Here is a 12,903-nt window from a genome sequence, read left to right as displayed (position 1 = left end):
CTCCCAGGGGCTTCTTCACTTCCCGCCGTTGTAGTCATGTCTGTCATGACTACAGACATGACTGTCATATCTGCCCATAAAGTAATACATCAAGGAACTGTTCACACCTGCTTAAACACCGTCCTATTTCTTTTCCACATTCTGAATACTAGTGCAGTGGTATTTCAATCAGCTGTGGATGAGTGCTTAATGCCCCACTGTACAATATGTAGGAGAAGAGATCTCTAGGCCGGTCTATGTAAGACAGACGAGAATGTCTGTATGTTGGTTACCATTGTATAAATAAATGGTCACGTCTGTGGCAGAAAATCAACTATTTAACTTAGTACGAATATATTTTGTTGTTTCTGGAACTCATTTGTGTCACTAATTGTGACTCCTTGCTCAGTGTTTCCTCATCTGGATAAGATTGTCTCTATCCAGGGAGCCGGTCGGCCGAGCGGACAGCACGCTGGACTTGTGGTCCTGTGGTCCCGGGTTCGATCCTGGGCGCCGGGGAGAAACAATGGGCAGAGTTTCTTTCACCCTATGCCCCTGTTACCTAGCAGTAAAATAGGTACCTGGGTGTTAGTCAGCTGTCACTGGCTGCTTCCTGGGGGTGGAGGCCTTTTTCGAAGACCGGGCCGCGGGGACACTAAAGCCCCGAAATCGTCGCAAGATAACCTCAAGATCCATGTCTCTCTGTACACTGGGTGTTGTGTAAACTATCTGTACACTGGGTGTTGTGTAAACTATCTGTACACTGGGTGTTGTGTAAACTATCTGTACACTGGGTGTTGTGTAAACTATCTGTACACTGGGTGTTGTGTAAACTCTGTACACTGGGTGTTGTGTAAACTATCTGTACACTGGGTGTTGTGTAAACTATCTGTACACTGGGTGTTGTGTAAACTATCTGTACACTGGGTGTTGTGTAAACTATCTGTATAGTGGGTGTTGTGTAAACTATCTGTACACTGGGTGTTGTGTAAACTCTGTACACTGGGTGTTGTGTAAACTCTGTACACTGGGTGTTGTGTAAACTCTGTGTAACCTTACTGGAGGTGCAAATGGTCTGGTGTTACACACATATTTACAAATATAACCTTTGTTCTGGCAGTTGTTCTAGAAGACATGATAATATTGGTCTTCGGCATGACAACAAGAACGTAGAAGTGCGCAACAAAACAACACTTGAGACACGTTTCTGGCGTTGTGGCGGCCGAATAAACAACAGTGTGAGTTCCCGGACCTTGACAAGCTGGAGTGAAACACGCGTAGTTTATATTAGTCAACTCAAGCGGCCATGACTAGTGACCTGGCCCCAGGTGGCGGCCATGATGAGTGACCTGGGCCCAGGTGGCAGCCATGATGAGTGACCTGGGCCCAGGTGGCGGCCATGACTAGTGACCTGGCCCCAGGTGGCGGCCATGATGAGTGACCCACCCCAGGTGGCGACCATGATGAGTGACCCGCCCCAGGTGGCGACCATGATGAGTGACCTGGGCCCAGGTGGCGGCCATGACTAGTGACCTGGGCCCAGGTGGCAGCCATGATGAGTGACCTGGGCCCAGGTGGCGGCCATGACTAGTGACCTGGGCCCAGGTGGCAGCCATGATGAGTGACCTGGGCCCAGGTGGCGGCCATGACTAGTGACCTGCCCCCAGGTGGCGGCCATGATGAGTGACCTGCCCCCAGGTGGCGGCCATGACTAGTGACCTGGGCCCAGGTGGCAGCCATGATGAGTGACCTGGGCCCAGGTGGCGACCATGACTAGTGACCTGGGCCCAGGTGGCGGCCATGATGAGTGACCCGCCCCAGGTGGCAGCCATGATGAGTGGCCTGCCCCCAGGTGGCGGCCATGACTAGTGACCTGGGCCCAGGTGGCGGCCATGACTAGTGACCTGGGCCCAGGTGGCAGCCATGATGAGTGACCTGGGCCCAGGTGGCGGCCATGACTAGTGACCTGCCCCCAGGTGGCGGCCATGATGAGTGACCTGCCCCCAGGTGGCGGCCATGACTAGTGACCTGGGCCCAGGTGGCGGCCATGACTAGTGACCTGGGCCCAGGTGGCGGCCATGACTAGTGACCTGGGCCCAGGTGGCAGCCATGATGAGTGGCCTGCCCCCAGGTGGCGGCCATGACTAGTGACCTGGGCCCAGGTGGCGGCCATGATGAGTGACCTGCCCCAGGTGGCGGCCATGATGAGTGACCCGCCCCAGGTGGCGGCCATGATGAGTGACCTGGGCCCAGGTGGCGCCCATGACTAGTGACCTGGGCCCAGGTGGCGGCCATGATGAGTGACCTGCCCCAGGTGGCGGCCATGACTAGTGACCTGCCCCAGGTGGCGGCCATGATGAGTGACCCGCCCCAGGTGGCGGCCATGATGAGTGACCCGCCCCAGGTGGCGGCCATGATGAGTGACCTGCCCCAGGTGGCGGCCATGATGAGTGACCTGCCCCAGGTGGCGGCCATGATGAGTGACCTGCCCCAGGTGGCGGCCATGATGAGTGACCCGCCCCAGGTGGCGGCCATGATGAGTGACCTGCCCCAGGTGGCGGCCATGATGAGTGACCTGGGCCCAGGTGGCGGCCATGACTAGTGACCTGCCCCAGGTGGCGGCCATGATGAGTGACCCGCCCCAGGTGGCGGCCATGATGAGTGACCCGCCCCAGGTGGCGGCCATGACTAGTGACCTGGGCCCAGGTGGCAGCCATGATGAGTGACCTGGGCCCAGGTGGCGGCCATGACTAGTGACCTGCCCCCAGGTGGCGGCCATGATGAGTGACCTGGGCCCAGGTGGCGGCCATGACTAGTGACCTGGGCCCAGGTGGCAGCCATGATGAGTGACCTGGGCCCAGGTGGCGGCCATGACTAGTGACCTGGGCCCAGGTGGCGGCCATGATGAGTGACCTGGGCCCAGGTGGCGGCCATGACTAGTGACCTGGGCCCAGGTGGCGGCCATGATGAGTGACCTGGGCCCAGGTGGCGGCCATGACTAGTGACCTGGGCCCAGGTGGCGGCCATGACTAGTGACCTGGGCCCAGGTGGCGGCCATGATGAGTGACCCGCCCCAGGTGGCAGCCATGATGAGTGACCTGGCCGCAGGTGGCAGCCATGATGAGTGACCTGGCCGCAGGTGGCAGCCATGATGAGTGACCTGGCCGCAGGTGGCAGCCATGATGAGTGACCCGCCCCAGGTGGCAGCCATGATGAGTGACCTGGGCCCAGGTGGCGGCCATGATGAGTGACCCGCCCCAGGTGGCAGCCATGATGAGTGACCTGGGCCCAGGTGGCGGCCATGATGAGTGACCCGCCCCAGGTGGCGGCCATGATGAGTGACCTGGGCCCAGGTGGCGGCCATGATGAGTGACCCGCCCCAGGTGGCGGCCATGACTAGTGACCTGGCTGCAGGTCGCCTCCACGATGAGTGACCCGGCCGCAGGTCGCCTCCATAATGAGTGACCAACCCGCAGGTCGCGGCCATAATGAGTGACCCGGCCGCAGGTCGCTTCCATGATGAGTGACCCGGCCGCAGGTCGCCTCCATGATGAGTGACCCGGCCGCAGGTCGCGGCCATGATGAGTGACCCGGCCGCAGGTCGCGGCCACGATACACATTGAAACCTCGAGTCTTCGTTTTATTAAATATTTTAAATGTTTAATTTTGTATTGGACAGTGCGACTTACATGAATATATCAAATGTATTTATTTTCTGCCAGAATATATGAATATTATTACGGCTGAGAAATTTCGTTGCATGTCCGAAATTGTAGCCAACGGCTGTGTAGCCAACATATGTTGGTCAGTAACGTCAGTGTGGTTTGTGGAATCATCCCTGAGGAGTTAGAACTAGGCGTGAGAGCCTCATACACCAGACTACAGCCTAACCCGAGCCTCATACACCAAGCTACAGCACCACCCGAGCCTCATACACCAAGCTACAGCACCACCCGAGCCTCATACACCAGGCTACAGCCTCACCCGAGCCTCATACACCAAGCTACAGCACCACCCGAGCCTCATACACCAAGCTACAGCACCACCCGAGCCTCATACACCAAGCTACAGCACCACCCGTGCCTCATACACCAAGCTACAGCACCACCCGAGCCTCATACACCAAGCTACAGCACCACCCGAGCCTCATACACCAAGCTACAGCACCACCCGAGCCTCATACACCAGGCTACAGCCTCACCCGAGCCTCATACACCAAGCTACAGCACCACCCGAGCCTCATACACCAGGATACAGCCTCACCCGAGCCTCATACACCAGGCCACCAAGCTTCAGAGCCTCAGTCATACGGACCTTATGACCAAGTCATTTGAGGGAATTTCCATGTAAACAGACTCTCAAACGTGCTGAACATGAATGTGGAGAGGTACAAGACAGGCTCTCGCACAAGAAAGCACATATATGACTTATTGCTTTTAGTCAATATTTGCCTTATTAATAAGTACATATGCGGTATATTTTAAATTATATTTTTTTTCAAGGCACTAACTCTTCTTCTCAGTTTTATTAAACAATAGAGAATTTATACAAAATTTGACAATATCCTGAGTTACCTTACAATTTATTTAAATATTTTAATTTTGTTTTAGCATTTTTATAAAACTGTAATATCAATATAGGTATAGGTTTAGATATTATCTATAGGTAATATCTATAGGTATAGATATTAATAAATCTTAACATACTAAGAAGGTTAGGTTTGGTCGTGGTTTTCTATTCAGCTTTTCAGGTAAACGCAAATATTCACAATAAATTAGTATATCACATATGTACTTATTCATAAGCAAAATATTGATTATACGCAAGTGCGAGAACGGTTTGCCCATACAGGATCATCATCAATGAAATGGCAACGAAAAAGTCCAACATGATAGCTCAAGAAATGAGACACAATTATTTGGATGAAATCTAGAAAGAAGCCGGAAAATCAAATCTGCACTGATGGGTCATCTAACCCTGTCAATGGCAGGGCTGGTGCAGCATACACTGTAATTATGAATAATGCTTTGCAATGCGGAAATGAAGGAAAAGCCTGTATTGAGAACTATGCTTCTTCAACTCAAGCGGAGCTAACCGCCATTGTTATGGCGTTAAGATTCCTTGAACGAAGCATTAACAGTGATGTGATCTGCACTGACTCTTCAGCAGCGCTACAAAGCCTTACTAAAAATCGGGCAGAAAATCTTGCATAGTCGCTGAGATCAAGAGAGCGGTGAGAGTACTAACCAATCACGGACAAATCGACAAATTTATGTGGATCCCCTCCCATGTTGGAATCTGAGGAAGTGAACGACTAGATGTGCTGGCTGCTGAAGGCGCTGATGGAGACCATATTGAATACTTCATACCCAAGACTCCTCTACAAATTAGAGGTATCATCGGGTAATATCACTGGGACAAGGTTACTGAGGAAAGGAGGATAGAAGAACAAATCAGTGAATCTGTACACTGGTACAACATGGTTGCAGCTGGCAACCCTAATCATTATGGACGAAGAGGAGGTGGCCGCGGGAGAGAATCAGGAGAATCAGTAACAGCAAGAATCCGTCTTGGATACAAATATCCATGGAGATTCGGAATGGAAACAGCAGTTGAGCAGCGGAGTTGCAGAATCTGTGGTGAGAGTGGTGGACACCGCCTTGACCACTATCTACGTGAATGTGAACACCTGAGAGACATTAGAAATGTGTGTAGAATAATAAACCCCACATTGTTTGAGTTAGGAAAACAGTATTTGTCAAATATAGATACTGTACTTAGAAGATTCCTCCATTTTGCACCCGCAAGATAACGTAAGCCTCTATGTACGTTATGTACATAACGTAAGACTTTAAGGGTTGACGAACGTTAATAATCTTCTTGTTCGATAAGCTGCTCACTTGAGACAGTTAAGCAAGTCCAAGCTGTGTCTGGGTACGCGTGATAGGAAGAAAAACCCAGCGGGTTTTCTTCCTATTGAGGAGTGTTGTACATGCTGCTATGGCGGTATGTCCACTCACAGGATGAGTGGCGCTGCCCAATACTGTCACTATGGCGGTATGTCCACTCACAGGATGAGTGGCGCTGCCCAATACTGTCACTATGGCTGTGTGTCCACTCACAGGATGAGTGGCGCTGCCCAATACTGTCACTATGGCGGTATGTCCACTCACAGGATGAGTGGCGCTGCCCAATACTGTCACTATGGCGGTATGTCCACTCACAGGATGAGTGGCGCTGCCCAATACTGTCACTATGGCTGTGTGTCCACTCACAGGATGAGTGGCGCTGCCCAATACTGTCACTATGGCGGTGTGTCCACTCACGGGATGAGTGGCGCTGCCCAATACTGTCACTATGGCGGTGTGTCCACTCACAGGATGAGTGGCGCTGCCCAATACTGTCACTATGGCGGTGTGTCCACTCACAGGATGAGTGGCGCTGCCCAATACTGTCACTATGGCGGTGTGTCCACTCACAGGATGAGTGGCGCTGCCCAATAAACTCGCCCCTCGGGGCAATTTTTTTTTTTTTTAATTTATGGATGCTGAGAGGGAAATAAATGTGAGTCGTGTGTTGGTGAGGGAGTAGTCCATCATGGCCGCCACTCCTGCGCCGCCTCGCCCTCCTCCAGATCCAATTATGATCGCTGTGGATTATGGAAACCCCATTCAGGAACGGTTGTGACCCGGTAGTGGTGGGAACGACCATTCAGGAACGGTTGTGTCCCGGTAGTGGCGGGAACGACCATTCAGGAACGGTTGTGTCCCGGTAGTGGCGGGAACGACCATTCAGGAACGGTTGTGTCCCGGTAGTGGCGGGAACGACCATTCAGGAACGGTTGTGTCCCGGTAGTGGCGGGAACGACCATTCAGGAACGGTTGTGTCCCGGTATTGGCGGGAACGACCATTCAGGAACGGTTGTAACCCGGTAGTGGCGGGAACGACCATTCAGGAACAGTTGTGACCCGGTAGTGGCGGGAACGACCATTCAGGAACAGTTGTGACCCGGTAGTGGCGGGAACGACCATTCAGGAACGAACGGGAGAGAGAGGGAGTAAGGAACTGGTAACAGGCGTCAGAGGTTTCTGCCACTGTTCCGTACTGTATGTACAGTCTAGCGTATACAAAGCACAGCTTAACGGTCAAGAAACGCTTTGTGAGCGACGGATCAGCAATATTTCCTTATCGGTGTTTACACAGCGCCTTACTGAGGTGTGCGCTTCACTCAACCAGGCGCTCGTATCAACCAAATATTTATGGGTAACTTAACCGATGTTATTCTTCATTACTCGAAAGTCCAGAACGGGTGACTAAACTAAGCGATGAGTTACCTGGTTGATACCTGGTTGATGGGGTTCTGGGAGTTCTTCTACTCACCAAGCCCGGCCCGAGGCCAGGCTTGACTTGTGAGAGTTTGGTCCACCAGGCTGTTGCTTGGAGCGGCCCGCAGGCCCACATATACCTGGTTGATGGGGTTCTGGGAGTTCTTCTACTCACCAAGCCCGGCCCGAGGTCAGGCTTGACTTGTGAGAGTTTGGTCCACCAGGCTGTTGCTTGGAGCGGCCCGCAGGCCCACATACCCACCACAGCCCGGTTGGTCCGGCACTCCTTGGAGGAATAAATCTAGTTTCCTCTTGAAGATGTCCACGGTTGTTCCGGCAATATTTCTTATGGTTGCTGGGGTAGTGGAGTTAAGGTAGTGGCAGTTAAGTAGTGGAGTCATCCAGAATTAGAATGGGTGACTAAATTAAGGAACATGATGCCCCGTGTGACCAGGAACGATGCGGACGTTGGTACAGACAGTATGACAAGATTTTATTTGTTCGGGGCCAAAGTGTGTGAGGGCGGAATTGTGAGCGGGAGGCGGCCCCTGCGCACGGCCCATTTTCCTAATTAGTCGAGGTAATCGCCTGTGACGGAAGCCATTTCTGCCGCCAAGGAAACAGCGGACGGGCGAGGACGGGGTGGAGGGATGGGACAGGAGGAGACAGACGAGACGGCAGCAATAGAGGGACGAAAGACATAAAGATACGCACCAGAGAACATTGACACAAAAAAGCCGCAAAATACTGGCCAATAGAACAGAGGGAAAAATGTAGAGGAACCGATTCAACGAGACGGAAGTCGTATATAGAAACATGAATTGCATGTTATCCAGTTGTGACCAGCCTGTTGTGTTCCAGGGGTGTGGGTCAGTGAGGCCGCCCCCCCCCCTCGGGTGTCCAGGGGTGTGGGTCAGTGAGGCCGCCCCCCCCCCCGGGTGTCCAGGGGTGTGGGTCAGTGAGGCCGCCCCCCCCCCCGGGTGTCCAGGGGTGTGGGTCAGTGAGGCCGCCCCCCCCCCGGGTGTCCAGGGGTGTGGGTCAGTGAGGCCGCCCCCCCCCCCGGGTGTCCAGGGGTGTGGGTCAGTGAGGCCCCCCCCGGGTGTCCAGGGGTGTGGGTCAGCGAGGGACCCCCCCCCCCGGGTGTCTACCCTGAAAACACAAACCGAAACTGTCTCTATTTTCCGCTTGTTACAACTTGTAATAAAGTTGTTACATCTTGGCTTAACGTGTTTATGACGTATTAGAACGTTGTTACAACTTGCTATATTGGTTGTTATAACTGGTTAGGAAGTGTTAAAACTTGTTCGAACGTTGTACCAACGTCGTAGTTTCGGTGTGTGTTTGGCGGGTAAGGGTGTGGGTCAGCGAGGCACCCCCCCCCCCGGGTGTCCAGGGGTGTGGGTCAGCGAGGGACCCCCCCCCGGGTGTCCAGGGGTGTGGGTCAGCGAGGGACCCCCCCCCCGGGTGTCCAGGGGTGTGGGTCAGTGAGGCCGCCCCCCCCCCCCGGGTGTCCAGGGGTGTGGGTCAGTGAGGCCCCCCCCGGGTGTCCAGGGGTGTGGGTCAGTGAGGCCCCCCCCGGGTGTCCAGGGGTGTGGGTCAGCGAGGGACCCCCCCCCCGGGTGTCCAGGGGTGTGGGTCAGCGAGGGACCCCCCCCCCGGGTGTCCAGGGGTGTGGGTCAGTGAGGCACCCCCCCCCCCCGGGTGTCCAGGGGTGTGGGTCAGCGTGGGACCCCCCCCCCCGGGTGTCCAGGGGTGTGGGTCAGTGAGGCACCCCCCCCCCCCGGGTGTCCAGGGGTGTGGGTCAGCGTGGGACCCCCCCCCCCCGGTTCAAATAGCTTTGGCTATCACCTCATTATGTCCGGTCATGATGGTCGAGTGGATTAAGGTGTCCTGTACACACCAGTTGCGTTGCTCCTGGCAGTATGGGTTCGAGTCACTTCTGGGGTGTGAGTTTTCAGTTATATATATATATATATATATATATATATATATATATATATATATATATATATATATATATATATATATATATATTTTTTTTTTTTTTTTTTTTTTTTTTTTTTTAATAAAAGTTTGTGAGGGTACCACCTCTGGTGCCAATGTGGGGACCCATAGCCTCGGAGAAGAAAATAAAAAGTATTCAGAGGAGACCTTGTGGTTTCTCACTGAACACTAATATTATCTTCTCCTACCACCCCCCATTCTTTTGTATGTACACATATATATTTACTTTATTTGAACTTTGTTACAAAAAAGGAGTTACATATGGGTTACAAAGATGGTTATCATAGGTTGTCGAGTTCCTCCAGCTCCTCAGATGGCGGGCAGGAACCCTGGATGCAGTGCGCATTTCCCCTCTGTATCGCCACACTGAGGCGCTGGAAAAGAAAGCTTGCAGCTCTCGGGTCCCTTGTTGTTTCAATGAGCCTAGAACCCAGTTCCTTCAAAAAACTAGTAGCACTTTTACCCCAGGCGCCGAGTGTCTCAGAAGCAATGGGGACAAAATTGTAGTGGTGATCCAGTTCTCTATACTTACGGGATTTGGCTGCTTCCCTGTGGGTGGCAGCGCCACCTGGTTGTGCAACACTGAGGTTAATGTAGGTGTTAGCCAGGGTTGATACGCACGTGTAGTCCCATACCAACTGCTTGCCATTCTTCCAGGGGTTCACTGTGATACCATCCGGGCGACCAATAAGAGCATCAGAGTTACGGGGCGTTAGGTAACGGGGCTCTCTTTCAGCTGGGCATCCAGCTGTGGTGAGGCTCCTCTTGATGATGTCGTTAACTTCACTGTGCCTCGAGTGCCATCCCCCTGTGCTTTGGCAGAGTAGGCCATGGTGGCCGTATATATATATATATATATATATATATATATATATATATATATATATATATATATATATATATATATATATATATATATATATATATAATATATATATATATATAATATATATATATAATATATATGTATTCAAATCAAATCTGATTTGTACCATGTTCCAGAAGTGAACATGTACTGCAACACGTTCCACACTCTCCAGTTAGAAGGTTGTCTTGTCCTACACGGGTGGCCCGGCTTGTCAGCGCCCTGCCATCCCTCACCCTCAGGAAGGCACCAACGATAACATTTCCGATGGTGTGGTTCGCCTGCATCCTGGTCCAAGAGCGGTACGAGGCGGATACTTCTGGCTCTACCAAGGGGATTTAAAAACCCGAGAAATATATATATCGGAATATAGTTTTTTTTTTAGTTTTTAGAAATTGTTGAAGTACCCATCAAGTATGAATATGTTAATTGTACGTAATGGTGCAGTATGTGATGTGGATGGAACGTGGGAAGAGGGGTGATGGATTATGGTGTCAGTAAACACTCAAAGTTGATGCACGACATTACCGAATATATGGTGCGGGCCAGCCGGACCGTCGAATCCTCGCAGGTCTTACGCAATAGGCTACACTTCTTGGTGTACAGTATATATCCTGTGTACATTGGGCTTGTGAGGCGAACAACACTGACTCATTGATATGTACAGAGCAGACACTAACGTTCGCAACAGGATTATCAAAGTTAACGACGCGAGGGTAACTGCATGAACGGTTAGCGAGTTTTAATGTGTTGTGTTAGGCAGGGAGAATTGCAAAAATTCGTATACCCTAAGACCTAAGTTACTTTATGAAGTGGTAGACTCAGGCGTCTCCGTAGAGACCAACCGTTCGAAGGGTGAGCCAACTACCCACTGGACCTCCAAAGGGGTGATGCAGCTACCAACCAAGCCTATTATTTATTATTAACATCTTTATTGACAAAATTTAATTACAATTTTGCCTAATGTGAGGAATTCAATTAGGTCTTATTAGAGTGAGGATAATGCTGGCATTCACTGTCACGCAGGACAGAGGGTCATACACAAGACAATAGGTCTGAACTGTAGGCTGAAGCACATATATATGCTTATAAACAATGTTTCAATATACGAATATGCAAATACCCCTTTTTATTGTGCACTGCCACACAAGGGCAGGCATGGGTTCATAAGTAATACAGCTTAAAAATATTATAAATAAAACTGTTCTTCATTCTTTAAATGGAAAAGCAAATTTTGGATAAATTGTTTGTATGTCGTCCAGTACACCAGATTTAATGAAATAGTTACACAGTTGGTGGGACAATAGGCCAGGAGGTCTAAAGTCTTTTACGGTTTCACATTCAACAATATAGTGTTCTAGTGAATGCATCAAAGGTTTATCACAGTTTACTATCTGAATATTCTGGTAGTGGCTCAGCCTCACTAACCTGCCAGATGTGCATGTAGCTAAATCGAATTCGCGCAATGACTACATCACATTGCCTGGTCCGGTTACTGTGCTGACCATACAAATACCTATTATTACAAAAGTTGTCATAGCTTTTAATACTACAACTTTCAGGTATCTGAGCAATTTTTAGTTCTTCTAAATCTGAAGTAATTTCTTTAATTTGTATGTTTCTAATAATTGCATTAGATAGTCTAAAGTCATAATCAATGTTTTCTTTCGTGCAAGCCTCATTGGCCAATCGATCTAGAAACTCATGTTTTCCAACTACAACATGAGATGGGAGCCACACAAATTTTATATAGTAGTTATTATCATTGGCAAAAATTACATTCCATTTAATATTACAAACTATTTCAGACAAATTGTGATGGGTTATTTAAGGACTGCAGAGCACTTTAGTCACACAATATCACTCCACCTCCATCAACCAACCAAGCTACGAACGCAAGCCACGGTACCATATTCAAACATTTTTACCCTCTCTTTCTTTTTCTTAACCTCAGCAAGCCACCCCTCTTCAGCACCCTCGCTAAGCCACAATCCATTCTGTCATCCCACTCACTCCCTCACCCCTATCCTTACTCCCCCACACGTGTTCTCTTCTTCATTCCCTTTATCCCACTTTCCCTCTATGAACCTCTCTAGCCTCGCCCCAACCCCCACCTTGACCACTGACATACACTCTCCCGGCTACTCTCACATTCACCCTGTATCATAAAAAGGAGCCATAGCATGACCAGGTGAACAAATCCACAAGGGCCGTGACGAGGATTCGAACCTGCGTCCGGGAGCATCCCAGACACTGCCTTAATCGACTGAGCTACGACAGTCGTTGAAACTGAAGTGATCTCTGTGTGTGATGTCCAGGTGTTATGGTTGAAGAAATCATGGCATGTAATTATATTGGTGTATCTTGGAAGCCATAGCGTATGGTGAGAGGCGCCAAGACATAGCGAGCTGTATCCCAGAGGACGGAGTCGTCCATGCCTCGTAGTGTGGCAGTGAGTAATGAAAGTGTCTGCAATAATTGGGAATCGTGCAACCACACCACAAGCCATTTGTCTATCATAGGGTCCATGGCAGTGGTGAGGGCGGCGCCTTGTCCTCCGCTACAATAATTATATATTAGTTCTTCTACTGGGAAAACCCGCTGCTTCATTGTAGGAGTACCATGTGGCTTCGGTTGTGATGTGACGCACAGTTATTGTTGTGATGTGGTCCACAGTTATTGTTGTGATGTGGTCCACAGTTATTGTTGTGATGTGACGCACAGTTATTG

Source organism: Procambarus clarkii, chromosome 51 (genome assembly GCF_040958095.1).
Source record: "Procambarus clarkii isolate CNS0578487 chromosome 51, FALCON_Pclarkii_2.0, whole genome shotgun sequence".
In the NCBI taxonomy this organism is placed as follows: domain Eukaryota; kingdom Metazoa; phylum Arthropoda; class Malacostraca; order Decapoda; family Cambaridae; genus Procambarus; species Procambarus clarkii.
Note: the sequence above shows the minus strand (reverse complement) of the source record.